Source organism: Saimiri boliviensis, chromosome 7 (genome assembly GCF_048565385.1).
Source record: "Saimiri boliviensis isolate mSaiBol1 chromosome 7, mSaiBol1.pri, whole genome shotgun sequence".
In the NCBI taxonomy this organism is placed as follows: Eukaryota; Metazoa; Chordata; class Mammalia; order Primates; family Cebidae; genus Saimiri; species Saimiri boliviensis.
This window is the reverse complement of record NC_133455.1, coordinates 63330843-63347763: the sequence shown is the minus strand read 5'-3', so window position 1 is coordinate 63347763 and position 16921 is coordinate 63330843. Positions and strand designations below refer to the sequence as shown.

The following is a 16921-nucleotide window of genomic DNA, read 5'->3' as shown; positions in this document are numbered from 1 at the left end:
TGAGGTGTGACTTCACCCTGCTCTACCCATGCTCCTCTGAGGCCAGCCCTGGGCCTGCATGAAGTGGAGAAAAAAGGCACCACAGGCCAAGAAGCATCAGCTTTCACAGTGACCTGGTGATATTCTGTGAGTGAGGGAACAGGAAGTTTGCTTGTCACTGAGTGGGAGAGAGCTGGGCCCCAGAATCATTCTAGGGTGCCACCTCCAGACATTCCAGTGCAGGAAGGCTGTGCTGTGGCCCTGGAACCTACAGCCGTCCCAGATGTTGTGTTATTGAAAGAACAGTGCAGTGAACACCATGCACCCACCATGTGGATTCCACAATGAACAGGTAACTCTAGTCACCTTCTCTCAGCTCGAGCCACCTGTCCTTCCCTCTATCCACCCATCCATCCACCTTCTTATTTTATTTCTTGTTGCATTTCAAAGTAAGTTGTAGAAATTCCATCCACTGCCCCTTTGCATACTTTGGCAGGCATTTCATTAACTATAGTTCAAAATGTGTGTCTCAGGCTGGGTACGGTGGCTCACGCCTGTAATCCAAGTACTTTGGGAGGCCGATGTCAGGAGTTCAAGACCAGCATGGCCAACACAGTGAAACCTCATCTCTACTAAAAATACAAATATTAGCTGGGTGTGGTGGTACATGCCTGTAATTCCAGCTACTCGAGAGGCTGAGGCAGGAGAATCGCTTGAACCTGGGAGGCGGAGGTTGCAGTGAGCCAAGATCATGTCACTGCACTCCAGCCTGGGCAGCAAGAGTAAGACTTTGTCTCAAAAACACAAACACAAAAAACTAAAATAAAAAAATTGTGCATCTGTGTGTTTTCATAAAACCTGTATTTCAAAAAAATTTTTAAAAATTTCTCCAGGGAAGTCTTCCCTGGTGCCAATGCATGATAGTGGGTAGGACCTTATATTCAGAACCACCATCCTGATTACTGAGAGGCAACTGAGAGGAACACTTTGTAAGCGTTCCCAGGGTGTGGATTGGTCCCTGGCTCTACGTCCTCCTAGCTGTGTGGTCTGGGGCAGATCACATCATCTGTCCGAGCTTCAATGTCCTCATCTCTAAATTGGGCTTAAGAAAAGTATCTACTTCTTAGGGGTGTCATGAGGAATAACTGAGTCTCTGCACACCGAAGTGTCTGGCATGGTGCTTGGCGCAGAGTAAGGGCTCAGCTAATAACAGGCTTTGCTATTACAAAGACGTCACTCTATGGATTTTTTTTTTTTTTTTTTAGATGGAGTCTCACACTGCCGCCTGAGCTGGAGTGCAGTGGTGCGATCTTCACTCACTGCAACCTCCAAGCGATTCTGCCTAAGCCTCCTGAGTACCTGGGATTACAGGTGCCTGCCACCACACCTGGCTATTTTTTTGTATTTTTAGTGGAGACGAGGTTTCACTATGTTGTCCAGGTTGGTCTTGAATGCTTGACCCTGTGATCCACCTGCCTCAGCCTCCCAAAGTGCTGGGATTACAGATGTAAGCCACTGTGCCCAGTGTTGTTTTTTTGTTTTGTTTTGTTTTGTTTTTGAGAACAAGTTTCCCTCTTGTTGCTCAGGCTGGAGTGCAATTGTGTGATTTGGCTCACTGCAACCTCTGCCTCCTGGGTTCAAGCCATTCTCCTGCCTCAGCCTCCTGAGTAGTTGAAATTACAGGCATGTGCCACCATGCCCAGCTAATCTTTGTATTTTTAGTAGAGATGGGGTTTCACCATGTTGGCCAGGCTGGTCTTGAACTCTTGACCTCAGATGATTTGCCCACCTAGGCCCCCGAAAATGCTGGGATTACAGGCATGAACCACTGTGCCCGGCCCAGAACAACTCATTTTCTTAGGGTAGTAGGGTTCTTTGTTTCTGGAAACCAGAAGCATTTTGGCCTGATTGGCCTGGGAACTGGTGAACAGGCAGGTTGAGAGTAAAGCCAAGGCCTACAGTTCCTTTCATATTACCTTTGTCCTCACTGTCGCAGGTGGCAGGAAACCCCCTTCCAAGGTTCTTCGATCTCACTGGGAAGCTGGGGCTTGGGGAGGCTGGCACAGGGGGTTGCTTCAGGCCTGAGCATGAGGGTGATGGATTGTGGTGTGGGGATGGGGGATAAGCCCCGACACATGGGGCTTACCCAACATGTGTCGACAAACCCCAGTTGTCTGCTCAGGACTGTAATTTAAGATGCTGATTTTGCAACTCCTGGAGCTGGTGAAACTCCATAGCTCCTTGGGTATTTTGTAGGAGATTTAAGGAGCTGCAAATTAGTGAACATGCAGGCTGCCTTGGTGCCTGGAGCAGAGCTCACATTCTAGCGAGATTATAGATTGGCAGCCCATGGGTGAGAGTCATTCCATGGATGACTTTCAGGGGCACATGGTTTCTGTTTGTTCCTTTATTTTAGAATTGAATTCATTGCCAGCATTTTTTTAAAAAAACATGGAGATTATACATAGAAATGTTTTGAGCCGGGCACAGTGGCTCACACCTGTAATCGCAGTACTTTGAGAGGCTGAGGAGGGCAGATCACCTGAAGTCAGGAGTTTGAGACCAGCCTGGCCAACATGAGTGGAAACCCCATTTCTACTAAAATACAGAAAGTTCCTTGGGCGTGGTGGCAGGTGCCTGTAGTCCCAGCTACTTGGAAGCCTGAGGCAGGAGAATCATTTAAACCTGGGAGGCAGAAGTTGCAGTGAGCTAAGATCATGCCATTGCACTCCAGCCTAGGTGACAGAGTGAGACTCCATATAAAACAAAAACAAAAAGAAGAAAATGTCTTGGAAAAATCAGATCTAGCAACAGTACATGACAACCATTGGCTAAGTGTGATGGACCCCTTTTGCCGGGACATCAGAAGGCCAGTTTGTCTCTGCTATACCAGGGTTACCTGTCTGTCTGCTGCTGACAACTTAGTTTGAGACCCCAGGCTTAACTGGTAAGATAGACACAGATTCAACTATTTATCAGTGAGTATTGTAGCCTAGGACAGTGGTTCTCCATAGAGGTGATTTAGCACCCTAGGGGGCAGCGGCAGTGTCTGAAGACATATTTTGGTTGTTGCAACTTATTTTGGTTGTTGCATGTTGTCTAGTGGATGGAGAGCAGGGATACTGCCCAGCATCCTACAGTGCACAGGGCAGCCCCCATGACAAAGATTATCCAGCCCCAAATGTCAGTAGAACTGAGGTTGGGAAACTGAATTAGGGGCACCAGCAAACTGGTCTGGAAGGAAGAGGTTAATTCCAATGGTGGGGCTCAAGAAAGGCTCCCTGAATAGAAGAGGTGTTGCTGGTGAGCAGCCACTTGATGATGTTCCTGCTTCCTTCTCAGTCCAGGAGCCTGGTTACTTTATAGAACAGGGTTGAGGTGTTGTATTAGTCTGTTCTCACACTGTTGTAAAGAACTTCCCAAGACTGGGTAATTTATAAAGGAAAGAATTTTAATTGACTCACAGTTCTTCAGGGCTGAGGAGGCCCCAGGAAACTTACAATCATGGCAGAAGGGGAAGCAAACATGTCCTTCTTTACATGGCAGCAGGAAGGAGAAGTGCTGAGCAAAGGGGGAAAAGCCCCCTATAAAACCATCAACTCTCATGAGAACTCACTGTCACAGGAACAGCATGGGGGTATCCACCCCCATGATTCAGTTACCTCCCATGGGGTCCTTCCCATGATATGTAGGGATTATGGGAAGTACAATTCAAGATGAGATTTGGGTGGGGTTACAGCCAAACCATATTAGGTGGACAGGCCAAAGCCTCATAGAGGCTACTGAGAGTTTATGGTCAAGCCACCTAGCTTCCTTAAGCCTCAGTTTCCTTATCCGTGTAGAACAGAGTTTTGTCAGAGTCTGTGGGGTACACGGGATACTTTCTACAAAGTTCTTAAAATAAGACCTGGCTCAATTTTATAAAAATCAAACTCTTGGCTGGGTATGGTGGTTCACACCTATAATCTCAGCACTTTGGGAGGCCAAGGTGGATGGATCGTGATGTCAGGATTTAGAGACCAGCCTGGCCAATATGGTGAAACCCATCTCTACTAAAAAATACAAAAATTAGCTGGGCATGGTGGTGTGCACCTGTAGTCCCACCTACCCAGGAGGCTGAGGCAGGAGAATCACTTGAACCCGGGAGGCAGAGGTTGCAGTGAGCTGAGATCGTGTCATTCCATCCTGGGCAACAGAGTGAGACTGTGTCTCAACAACAACAAAAAATCAAGTTCTTGCTGAACACTCTCTGAATGCCTGGTACTGCAGGAGGCCCTGGGAATTCAAAGTCTCTCTCTATTTTATTTTTTTGGTATTTTTATTTATTTATTTATATTATTATTATTTTTTTAGTAGAGACGGGTTTTCTCTATATTTGTCAGGCTGTTCTCGAACTCACGGCCTCAGGTCATCCGCCCACCTTGGCCTCCCAAAGTGCTAGGATTACAGGCGTGAGCCATCGCACCTACCCCTGAAGTCTCTCTTAAGAACTGACCTTGACTTTTTTGATTGCCTGATTTAGGATTTGTGGACTTTGCTGACTGGCGACATCCAATTTTTAGGGAGAAATTTCTGGGAATTTTATCTGAAAGATGTGCACAAAGATTTCACTTTTAAGTAGGTCCACAGTGGCTATATTTATAAAGTGAAAAATTGGAAATAGCCTTAATGTCCAACTATAGGATATTGGTTTAATATGTGATGAGACAAACTGAGTATTATGCAGTCATTCAAGAGGAAGCAGATGGAAATTTGCTGATATGGAAAGATGCTCATTATTAAGTGAAAACAATATACAAAACAATCTTCGTATATCAGTAATAGGCCAGGTGTGGTGGCTCACACCTGTAATCCCAGCACTTTGGGAGGCCAAGAAGGGCGGATTGCTTGATCCTGGGAGTTCAAGACCATCTTGGGCAACATGACAAAACCTTGTCTCTACAAAAATACAAAAATTAGCTGGGCGTGGTGGTGCACACCTGTAGTCCAGATACTCGGGAGACTGAGATGGGAAAATCACCTAAGCCAGGGAGGTGGACGCTGTAGTGAGCCATTATTGTGCCACTGCACTCCATCCTGGGCAACAGAATGAGAACCTGTCTCAAAAATACACACACACACACACACACGCACACACACACACTCTTACACTTTAAAACCTGGATGCTAATACACCCCATAATTAACAGTGGGTATCTATAAGCAGTTTTTACAATTCTTTTCTTATTCTACATTTTTTCCTTTTCTAATTTTTTTTACAATAAATGTTCTTTTCTTTTTTGAAAAATAGCAGTATATTTTGTTAGCCTTAAAATTATTTGATGCTATTAAAATATAAATGAAAACAATAATAAAAGAGAGGGCGAGTGTTCCAGCTGTTCCCATCTCCCTCCCCAGCCTTATCTCCTGACTGGATTTTTGATCACTCCCAATAAACACAGGCTCTTCATTCGTTTCAGTATTTACTAACCTCAAAACAAGGCAATGTAAAGATGAATAATCACACTCTGCAGGTGATCTGCATGCATGCAAAACTTTGAGATGCGCTGAAAGAGGAAGTTCTTTTTTTTTTTTTAAGAGACAGGGTTTCACCATTTTGGCCAGGCTGGTCTTGAACTCCTGACCTCAGGTGATCCGCCCTCCTTGGCCTCCCAAAGTGCTGGGACTACAGGCGTGAGCCACCGCGCCCGACTGGAAAGAGGAAGTTCTTTACCTCTCTGTCTTCCCTTATTTATTCTCATTTAATCCATTTCTTCCATTCATTCGTAACTTGGGGGCGTTTCTTTATCATTAGGCCGGCGGATCCCCACTGCCCACCACTTTTTTCTACGCATGCGCACTCCTGGCTGATAAAGAGGCCCGCTCCTTCAGGTCCCGCCTTCTGACGTCGACCATTGGCCGGCTCTGCCAGCGCGCTCCTGATTGGTGGCTGTGGGCCAGGCCCCGCTGCTTCTCAAAGTTGGTGAGAAAGCGGCGGCGCGGCGGAATGGCAGCTGCTGCGGACTGGTTCTTAGGCGGGCCCACGGCGGTGCGGCTGCAGAGGTCGCCGCTACTCAAGGTGCTGGCGGAGCAGCTGCGGCACGACGCGGAGGGCGGCCGGGCGCGTGGCAGCTGTCGCGGGCGACGGCGGGCCGCGGGCTGCTGGAGCTGGCGGCCGTGTGGATGCAGGGCACTGTGGTGACGGCTGGCCGCAGCGAGGCGCGGCTGCTGGACCCGAGCAGGGCCTTCTTGGTCCGCGGCCTGGAGCGGGTGCGGCGCGGGCGGCCCTGCCTCCTCCCAGGTAATGCCCGGGCCTCACCGGGTGCTCTCTTCCCTGCTGTCCCCCGAGAAGTTGCCAGAGGCCAGATTCATTGAACCCGGTCTTGACACTGGAAAGGGGGCGGGGCGCCGCGGGACTGCCCTACCTCGGGCCTCTGCCCCTCGGGTTCCCCTCTGGGTACCCTTGCTCCGGTCCCTCATCGGTCAAGTTGATCTGATGATAGGCATCACCTGCAGTCCCTTTAGCAAATACAGATTTCCGGGATTCTTCCACCTCCTAATGGGAATCTTCTGGGAGGAACCCCGGCACCGGCATTTGTCACAATCCCCCTCCCACAGTTGATTTCCTTGTTCGCCATCAAGTTTTGGGCAATACTGTCCTGGGAACTTCTGCTCATCGTTAACATCTCAACTCAAATGTACCTTTCTCAGGGAAGTCCTCCCTAACCCCTAGGAATGGGAGGCCCTCCTGTGCTGCTCCTTCATTGAACTGACCTGCGCTGGAGCTCACACACGTTTGCCTCCTCTTTTTTTTTTTTTTTTTTTTTTGAGACGGAGTCTCACTGTCTCCCAGGCTGGGGTGCAGTGGCAAGACCTCGGCTCACTGCAGCTTCCACGTCCCGGATTTAAGTGATTCTTGTGCCTCAACCTCCCAAGAAACTGGGATTAGAGGCATGTGCCACCACACCTGGCTAATTTTTGTATAAGAGACTGGGTTTTGCCATGTTTGCCAGGCTAGTCTCGAACTCCTGGCCTCAAGTGATCCGCCCGCCTCAGCCTCCCAAAGTGCTGGTATTACAGGCACGAGCCACCACCACCCTGAGGGTGGAACCCAGCCATCCCAGCTTTAGGAAGCCCTCCAGGAGAGACAGAATACACGCTCAAGTTTGAGCATCAGTGGCTTAAGAGAGGAAGCCCAGGCAGCAGGGCTGGCACCAGGCCTATCCTTCCTGTAGTGTTTGGAGTTTTCTTTTACGCAATTGGATTTTGTGTGGTTGAGAACGACCAAGTTTTGCTTTGAAGGAGAGTCACTTCCCCAATGGAATGGGAAGCGAGTCACAGTTAATATGTCATTAGATCATCTGGGTGGCAGCCTGCCCTTGTGTGGATTTGTTTGTATTAGCTAAGCTGTGTGGTTTCTCTGAATGTTAATAACTTGCACTGTTTCAGCTTGTGTTTCCTCCGTGACATCACCAAATGAAAACATGTCAGAGGTTTTGGATTTCTGGTGCCAAATCCAAGCTGGTTTATCAGCAGACGCCCCCCGCCAGACAGTGGAGCCTGTGTGCTGGGGCAGAGCCGCTTCCCCTTCAGCTCTGGCTCTTTTCTAAGAACTGAAAATAGGCTGCGGAGGCTATGACTTCACTTTTCTTGGAACTGCTTTACGTTACCGCCCAAAATGCAGAAAACCCTTATTTGGCAGCTTTTGGATTGCTGAGTTCTCTAATTCTTTCTGTTGCTTATTCTTGTAATGCTCAAGTTTGACTGACAAATTCTTTTGCATCGGGAGAAGCAGGAGGGGGAAGGAATGACCGTGTGAAGGAACTGAGTGCTTTGTCACTTACCTGGAAGAGACACTGTATATAGAATGTCTTCCAATTCCAGGGGTCACAGCCCTGCGATCTGCTGGCCAGCAGTTGGCTAGGGCTGCTGTTGCCCAAACTTATAGAGCAGCTGCAAGGACAAGGGGAATAATGCATTTTCAGCCATAATGATCTATGTTTATTAGATATTTTAGAGCTCGTGCCAAAGGACATCTTCAAGGGGCCTCTGCCTCCTTGCAATAGGGAGATAGTGATGTCAGCCAAACCTGGGGTTGAGTCCTGGTCCTACCCATTCCTGTCTGACTTTGGCCTTGAAAGTCAGTCTGTGAAGTGGAGACAATTCTTCCTCTGAAGGGTGGTACCTGGTAGGTTCTTGGAAACTGAATTAGGTTTCCCCTCCTGAGAGTGGGTGTCTGTAGACAGTCAGATACGTTGTTCTGAAATCATCTGTTGCTATCTCTGTCTCTGTTGGAGGTGCTTCCAGTGATGTGTGATTGTGTCTTACTTATCTTAGTATCCCTGCCCAGCATGGGGTCTTACATAACATACATGGGCAGTCAGTCAATGTTAGGACTGCCTGGGTTTTAGGCTGGAAGGCAGTGGAAATATTCAGGCAAAGGCAGTGTCTTGAATTTACACTTGGCCTGCAATGGCTTTCAAATGAAAGGAGACCCCTGCTTAGGAGGGCCTTTTGAATTGGGCCCCCTGTATGGTTTCTAGTGGGCCTGAGGGTGATGGCTAGACTGTTGGGGAGTGTTCTTTAAGTACAGAGGGAACCGGCCGGGCGCGGTGGCTCAAGCCTGTAATCCCAGCACTTTGGGAGGCCGAGGCGGGTGGATCACAAGGTCGAGAGATCGAGACCAACCTGGTCAACATGGTGAAACCCCGTCTCTACTAAAAATACAAAAAATTAGCTGGGCATGGTGGCGCGTGCCTATAATCCCAGCTACTGAGGAAGCTGAGGCAGGAGAATTGCCTGAACCCAGGAGGCGGAGGTTGCGGTGAGCCGAGATCGCGCCATTGCACTCCAGCCTGGGTAACGAGAGCGAAACTCCGTCTCAAAAAAAAAAAAAAAAAGTACAGAGGGAAGACTTGGTAAAGACATAAAAGCATGGAGGAAAAGGATCGAGACAGTCGAGTCCAAAAAATGATTCATGTGGTTTGGGCAGAATCTGAAATGAGAGGCCTTTGAGATGACTAAACTTCTCTTGATAAAGAATGCAAATTCAGCTGAGCTCGGTGGCTCACACCTGTAACCCCAGCACTTTGGGAGGCTGACGTGGGCAGATCACCTGGAATCAGGAGTTCAAGACCAGCCTGGCCAACATGGTGAAACCCTGTCTCTACTAAAAATGCAAAAATTAGCCAGACCTGGGGTGGGGGGGTGCCTGTAATCCCAGCTACTCGGGAGGCTGACACAGGAGAATTGCTTGAACCCAACCAACCTAATGGAGGTTGCAATGAGCTGAGACTGTGCCACTGTACTCCAACCTGTGCTACAGGGCAAGACTCTGTCTCAAAAAACAAAACAAAACAAAACAAAAAAAGAATGGAAGTTCAACTAAGAATAAGCCATCTTGTGAGTTGCTTCATTTTACTGCCCCAGTACCCCTGGGAGGTCCATTTCCCCTGTCCCCTTTCACAGCTGTGAAAACTGCAGCCATGGAAATGAAGTCCTTTGTCCAGGGGCTCTGTCCAGCTGCAGAGCCAGATTGTGAACCACTACGGGACCCTCATCGTTAAAGACACTCTGTTGTCGCGGGTGGCCAGGACCAGGCCCTTCCCTATGGCAGCTTGTCCCCAGGGCAGCTCTGGGAGCTGACAGTATCTGCATGGGCACTGGCACCCCCTGCTGGTCTGTGCTTGGGAAACGGGATGACAACCCGTTGCCAGAAAACAAAGGCACAGAATGAAGCAAACGGGGCCAGGAGAAGCTTCACCCCTGTCTACTCAGGAGTTCTGCCCATTATGGTCAAGCTGAGGTGGGGTTGGGGGTGCTGGATTTGGCAACCAGGTGGGTTCTGAGGGGCTTGCAGTGGGGCCAGCCCCACTGTTCATTCGTTGGATGACCTTGGGTGGGTTATTTCAAAGCCCTGACTTCTGATAGCCATAGAAACAGGATGATGTAGGGTCAGAGAGGTTAAATAATTCACCCACATGGCTGTTAGCTGGAATCCAGTGCTTAGAAGTTCACTTTAGTGGCTCACACCTGTAATCCCAGCATTTTGGGAGGCTGAGGCGGGTGGATCAGCTGAGGTCAGGAGTTCAAGACCAGCCTGGCTAACATAGTGAAACCCGGTTTCTACTAAAAATATAAAAAAATTATCTGGGTGTGGCGGTGCATGCTACTCAAGAGGCTGAGACAGGAGGATCACTTGAACTCGGGAGGCAGAGTTTGCAGTGAGCCAACACTGCACCACTGCACTCCAGCTTGGGCAACAAAAGCAAAACTCCATCTGAAAAACAAAAAGAAACCACAGAAGTTCACTTTATTGGCCTTTCTGTGGCCAAGCGCCTGCTGGGTTCCAGGCTCTGGGGTTACACGAGGTGAACGAGACACATGGTTGCTTGCTGTGCGGCGTGGTGACTTCTTGGACCTCCCATTCCTCCTTACGTTCCTGGTTAAGCCTGAGAAAGCCCTGAGCTTTTAAGAACGTGTGTGGTTAGATTGGGCTCACCTGGGTATCCAGGCCAATCTCCCTGTCTCAAAACCCTTGCTAATCTCATCTGCAAAGTCCCTTTTGCTACATAAGGTGAAGTATTCAGAGGTTCTCGGGATTAGGGTATGGACATCGTTGTGTGGGGTGGGACAGTCTGCCTACCTAGTCAGCCCTCTAGACCCCGAAGATGTGTGTTCATCCCAAATACAAAATACTTTCACCCTGCCCCAAGGCCTCATCCCATTATAACATCAACTCAAGAGTCCAAAATCTGCTCTAAATCTCGTCACCGAAATCACCTCAATCTGGCATGGGGGAGGCTCTGGGGATGACCCATCCTGAGCAGTTCCTTTCCCTCTGTGAACCTGGAACTCACTAAACCAATTACCTGGTCCTAAAGTGTAGTGAGCGGCCACTCAGAGGGGTACAATCTAGTTCTGTCCCTGATCCAAACAACCTGAGATGTGATATGGGCAAGAAAGATAAGGAAGAAACAAAGAGGCTGTACACCCAGAAATACCAGACCACTAAGCCTCCTTTCCTCTTGGTCACACAAGACAGGGAAAGGAGTTTCTCCAAAGGGCTGTCAGCACCTAATTCCATGTCCTGTGAGCTTGGGAGACGGCTGAGCTAGACACTTTCCTTCCGTGGGTACTGCTTATTTTAGAAAGTGGGTCAGGCCGGGTGCGGTGGCTCACACCTGTCATTCCAGCACTTTGTGTGGCCGAGGCAGGCTGATCTCCTGAAGCAAGGAGTTTGTGACTGGCCTGCTCAACATGGTGAAACCCTGTCCCTACTAAAAATACAAAAATTAGCCAGGCGTGGTGGTACATGCCTGTGGTCCCAGCTACTCAGGAGCTGAAAGAGGAGAATTGCTTGAATCCAGGAGGCAGAGGTTGCAGTGAGCCCAGATCGTGACCCTGCACTCCAGCCTGGGCCACAGAGTGAGACTCTGTCTCAAGAAAAAAGAGAGTTGGAGTCAGGGCCTGCCCTGGGGTCTTCCATCGGACAGCTGTGCATTACTTCTTGGTGAAAATTTTCCCAGAGCACAGCTAAGCCTGGTTGTCCTGCGTGTAGGACTCCTGCATGTAGCTAATTATCAGCTCCACCTGAGCTGTTTTTACCTGGTCCCTACCCAATATCTTTAATTAGGATCCACGTGCTGGGGGCTCAAGAAAGTCTAAGCTTTTAGAAAGCTCTCAGGTGAGTCTCATCATCAACCAGGTTTGGCAGCCACAGATCTACAGCTTTCTGGCCCAGAGACACCTGGGCACAGGAGGGGTCAGAGCTGCCTGTGATGCTGGTTGTGAACTGGTGAAGGCTCACTCGAGTGGGGACCCTGGAGCCCAGGGGACCAGGACCAAGGGGTCCCTGCATGCCCCAGGTTTCTGAGGAGGAGAAGAAAGGAAGGCTGGAAAAGCCCATGTGGAGGAATGGAGCTGCTCTGCCTCTTGGACATCCAGGGCCATGCTTGATACTGGGCCATTGCAAGGTAGTGATATCAAGTTCCCTTTTTAAAAAGCCCTGTGACTGGGTGCAGTGGCTCACACCTGTAATCTCAGCACTTTGGGAGGCCAAAGTGGGCGGATCACCTGAGGTCAGGCCTGGCCAACATGGTGAAACCCCATCTCTACTAAAAATACAAAAATTAGCTGGGTGTGGTGGTGTGCACCTATAATCCCAGCTACTCAGGAGGCTGAGGCAGGAGAGTCCCTTGAACCCAGGAGACAGAGGTTGCAGTGAGCTGAGATCACTCCATTGCACTGACAGAATGGGATTCCATCTAAAAAAAAAAAAAAAATAGTGAGCCCTTTTACAGAAAACTATTAAGTAAACAATAGTACAGTGGTACCTGAGTGACTGGTGTGTGGATACTTGCTTTTCCTTGATGTTTTGGAGTAGAGCTGCGCTGTCTAATGTGATTGTCAGCAGCCTCATGGAGCTATGAAGTACTTGGAATGTGCTGGTGTGACAGGCAGAGTTGCCAAACTCAGTAAATAAATTAGGATTCCTCCTCCATCAGTGTGGTCTGCACACAGTGCCTTCTTCCAGAATGGAAAGGGGGATAGAAGAGTAACATTACAGTGGCAAAAGCTGACAGACTGCCTCAGCCAGCCAGCCAAGGTTAATGTCAAGGGATGCATCAAGTTAATAACACACCTGGGTAAGACACCAGAGGCCCTGGGGGACCAGGACATCGAAGCTTCAAATTCCACAGCTCTCCTCTTCTCACTGCCCTCATGGCCTGGGCCTTCGGGAGCCTGATGGGACCACAGGAGGTCTCTTGGAGGTGTAGAGAGGCATGTGAGGACTTGGCATTTTCCATAGGTATGACAGCTGGGGTTGGTGCTTGAGACCTCTGATCAGAGCTGGTAATGCTGCGTAATGAATTGCCACAAACTTAGGAGCTTAAAAAACAAGTGTATTGGCTGGCTGCAGTGCTTCATATCTGTAATCACAGCACTTTGGGAGGCCAAGGCAGGTGGATCACCTGAGGTCGGGATTCAAGACCAGCCTGACCAACATGGAGAAATCCCGTCTCTACTAAAAATACAAAAATTAGCGAGGCTTGCTGGCACATGCCTGTAATCCCTGCTACTTGGGAAGCTGAGGAAGGAGAATTGTTTGAATCTAGGAGGTGGAGATTGCAGTGAGCTGAGATCGCACCACTGCCCTTCAGCCTGGGTGACAAAGCAAGACTTCATTGCAAAAAATAAAAGAACAGCCTTGTTAATTTCTTCCCGTGTGTTGATGCACTTGTTATAATATTTCTTCCTGCCATTATGAGTCACCTGCTCCCAGGGCTGCCCTGCCCATTGTGAGACCTATTCTGTCTTCTAAAGTGTGACCTTCGCCTCCTGGGTTCAAGTGATTCTCCTGCCTCAGCTTCCCAAGTAGCTGGGACTACAGGCACGTGCCACCATGCCCAGCCAATTTTTGTATTTTGTAGTAGAGATGGGGTTTCACCATGTTGGCCAGGATGGTATTGCTCTTTGACCTTATGGTCTGTTCATCTCAGCCTCCCTAAGTGCTGGGATTACAGGCGTGAGCCACCGCGCCTGGCCAGGAAAAATCTTTTTAAAGATGCATGTATATAGTAAAATGCATATCCCAACACAAACATTGTTGCACCTGTTGATGTGTGTCTGAAAAAGCCTGAGGTAGGGAAGTTTGGTAGGTGGAAGTTACTTTCCATCTCCTTTCTCATAGCATGGCACATGGAAGAGGAGATTTTGGCTTTAGCATTTCACTGTGAGCGTCCTGTTTATTCCATGGTCATGGGCCTTTAGTGCCAAATTTACTTCAAAACATTGTGAAATTATTTATGCAGAAAGAAATAATGAGGAATCTTGGGTAATGAAAAAACAACCGGCCAGTTTTGCAAAAACTCCAACATGGGTGGTTTATAACTAATTGGAAAAACGTGTCTCCTCTCAGTTGACTTAATCCTTTTTGCGGTGCTGGGGGCCTTAAGTATTCCCAGAAGGTTTAAGGAGCATAATTAGCTCCCAAGGTGGTCAGCACAGTTTCAAAAAAGGACAAAGGGCTCTGCCTGCCTCTGAGGGTCCTTCAGTCATGGCCAGCTCTCGGGGAGCAAAAACCCTATCTGTCCTCAGCCTTCCTGGCTATGGCAGGGGCGTGGGGTTGGGAGAGCAGAGTGTGGGCACTTGTTCTGGCTGGAAGCTTAGCCTTTGAAACAAGGTTCCAGAGGCAGAGTTTGAGACTCAGCAGGAAAAGGAGATGGCCCATGTTGATGCTCTCAGAGCAGAGGGGCCCAAACTGTCTGATTACAAGCACAGTGTTGGGTCCTTATGTACTTTTACAAAGTTATTTTCAGAGACACAGAAGTCAGTGGTCCCCACTTTCTCTTCCTCATTGGAGTTCTCTGGAAAAGAGTGTTCCCAGGGACAGATGATCTGATGGGGCTATGGCCCCACTAGTGTTCTTAAGAGGGAAAGCTCTGCCAGCAGAGGGAACCTCAGCCCTGGCTGATTACACAGGCTACACTAGGCCGGGATCTGCAGACACCAACAGCCTGCCTAAAGGCTCCCAAGTCAGAGAGGCCCTGTCGGTCCTGGTCCTGGCTTTTGGTAGCCAGTCTAAGTCCCTAGCTTCGTCTCTCAGGGGGCTGATGAAATGTTGTTTGTGGGATGGAGCAAATGGCATTGCTTCTACCCACACCAGGGTGGCTTCAGGATGAAATTCAACATGGGAAGCACCCTCCCCCATCCCCATGGACCAAGAGGTGATGCTATTAGAGATATATGGGTTTGTGGTTTCCCCTTACTGTTTCCTTTTCCTTCCTGAAACCCTGCAAGAGGCTTCGTGGGAAAGGAAGGGTCTTTCAGACGCCTGAGTGCAGCTGGGAATGGCTGTCCCCAGTTAGCCAGGCTGGTTGGAGCCCAGGGGAAGTTATCTGGGTTGTGGCTTTGAATTGCCAGAGCCACTGAGGCACAGCTGGCCCACTGCCAAGTGCTGCCAACCATCCTGCAAACACCACCATTGCTCATGCCTGGGAGATGTTCCAGCATTGACCAAAAGGGTTGCTGGGTCTTGCCCTGCTCAGGACAGGCCACTCTAGAGTGATCTATAGTCATACTCTAAGGACAGATCTGGGTCCTGTGCCTCCCAGGGACCCTGAACACAGAATGCCCATGACAGGACCCCAGCCCATGGGCAAGGCCCCTCTTGTTAGCATTAATTATGCACTTATGTGAAATGTACCCACTCTTGAAGAGGGGGACAGCCAGTGATTAAAACAGTTGAGGGCAGGTCACCAGGCTGTTTCAGGCTCCATTAGGAAATGGCTCTGAGAGGGTTACTTTAGAATGAGGGAAAGGTCTCCCTGTTGGAGGGGCTCTATGCTGGCCAGCCCCTTACTTTAAACCCCGGCCTACTCCAGCCACCCAAGAACCTTCATTAAGTGGCTCTGAAGTAGGAACAGCTACTTAATTTGCAGGGATCAGCACAAAATGAAAATAATTTTCAAAAATTAAGATTCAAGTGGGCCGGGTACAGTGGTTCACACCTGTAATCCCAGCACTTTGGGAGGCCAAGGCAGGTGGATCACGAGGTCAGGAGGTGGAGACCAGCCTGGCCAACATGGTGAAATCCCATCTCTACTAAAAATTAAAAAAATTAGCTGGGCGTGGTGGTGGGCACCTGTAATCTCTGCTACTGGGGAGGCTGAGGCAGGAGAGTCGCTTGGTCCCAGGAGGTGGAGGTTGCAGTGAGCCGAGATCACGCCATTGCACTCCAGCCTGAGTGACAGTGAGAGACTATGTCTCAAAACAAAGGAAAAAAATGATTCAAGCAGCAGAGCATTCAAGCAAGCATTGGGGACCCTTTGAGCACGGGGCCCTGGCTGTGTAGCTTGTACACTGGCCCAGGTCTAGAGAGAGTGCAAGACAGGCAGCTGGCCTGCACCATGTGGGTGAACTGAGTCACCCTGCCCTTTGCAGGGTTGATGGGGATCTTTTCTATGCTGTTGGTCTGGCAGGGCTGATGACATAAGTGGGGCTTACCCTGGTCTGGGCTGAATATGATACAGGCTGGTTGGAGCCCAGGGGAAGTTATCTGGGAAGGTATCTGGGAAGTTGTCCCAGATACACTGGGACAAGTTGAAGGGAGAGGGATTGGAGCGGGGTGTTCCAGGGAGCATCAACTCTGTACAACAGGAAGTCCCTGAGTTTGGACACATGACTTAATCATCTGTCACAAGGTTCAGAGTAAAACCCAGAAGGCCAGGGCAATGATACATTTAAACGGTCACTACACAAGTTAGCATTTTCCAGCATCATTAAAAAATGTTTTATAGATATGAGGTCTCGCTGTGTTGGCTAGGATGGTCTTGAACTCTTGTTCTCAAGTGATCCTCCTGCCTCGGCATCCCAGGGTGTTGGGATTACACTCATAAGCCACTGCACCTGGCCTCCAACACTGTTTTAAAATTTTTGATGTATCAGTGATGTTGGATTATATCTGTTTTGTTACTTCCGTTAGAGAAAATCGAACTGGCCAGGTGAGGTGGCTTACGCCTGTAATCTCAACACTTTGGGAGGTTGAGGTGGGCAGATCACATGGTGTTTCTCCTGTGATAGTTTGAGACTAGTTTGGACAACATGGTGAAACCTCGTCTGTAATAAAAACACAAAAATTAGCCAGGCATGGTGATGGGTGCCTGTAATCCCAGCTACTCTGGAGGCTGAGGCAGGAGAATCTCTTGAACCCATGAGATGAAGATTGCAGTGAGCTGAGATCGTGCCACTGCACTCCTATCTGGGCCACAGAACAAGACCCTCTCAAAAAACAAAAACAAACCTTAAAAAGGAGATTTTTGTCACCGCCGGGTGACCTTACTGATCACTAACCATGGGTGTACAAGGACAAAGGATATCAGGATGAAAGAGTATGTGCCTTGTTTTCTTTGCCTTTGACCTTCAGCCCCATGCATTCCTACAAAGGCTTTGCCCATGGCAA

The 16921-nt window shown here is 49.0% G+C and overlaps 1 pseudogene; it reads left to right on the top strand.

Annotated features, from left to right (window-relative positions):
• The first annotated feature begins 5660 nt into the window (after positions 1 to 5660).
• The window catches only part of LOC101032409 (recQ-mediated genome instability protein 2-like), a 32764-nt pseudogene continuing 21503 nt past the window's right edge, over positions 5661 to 16921 (top strand).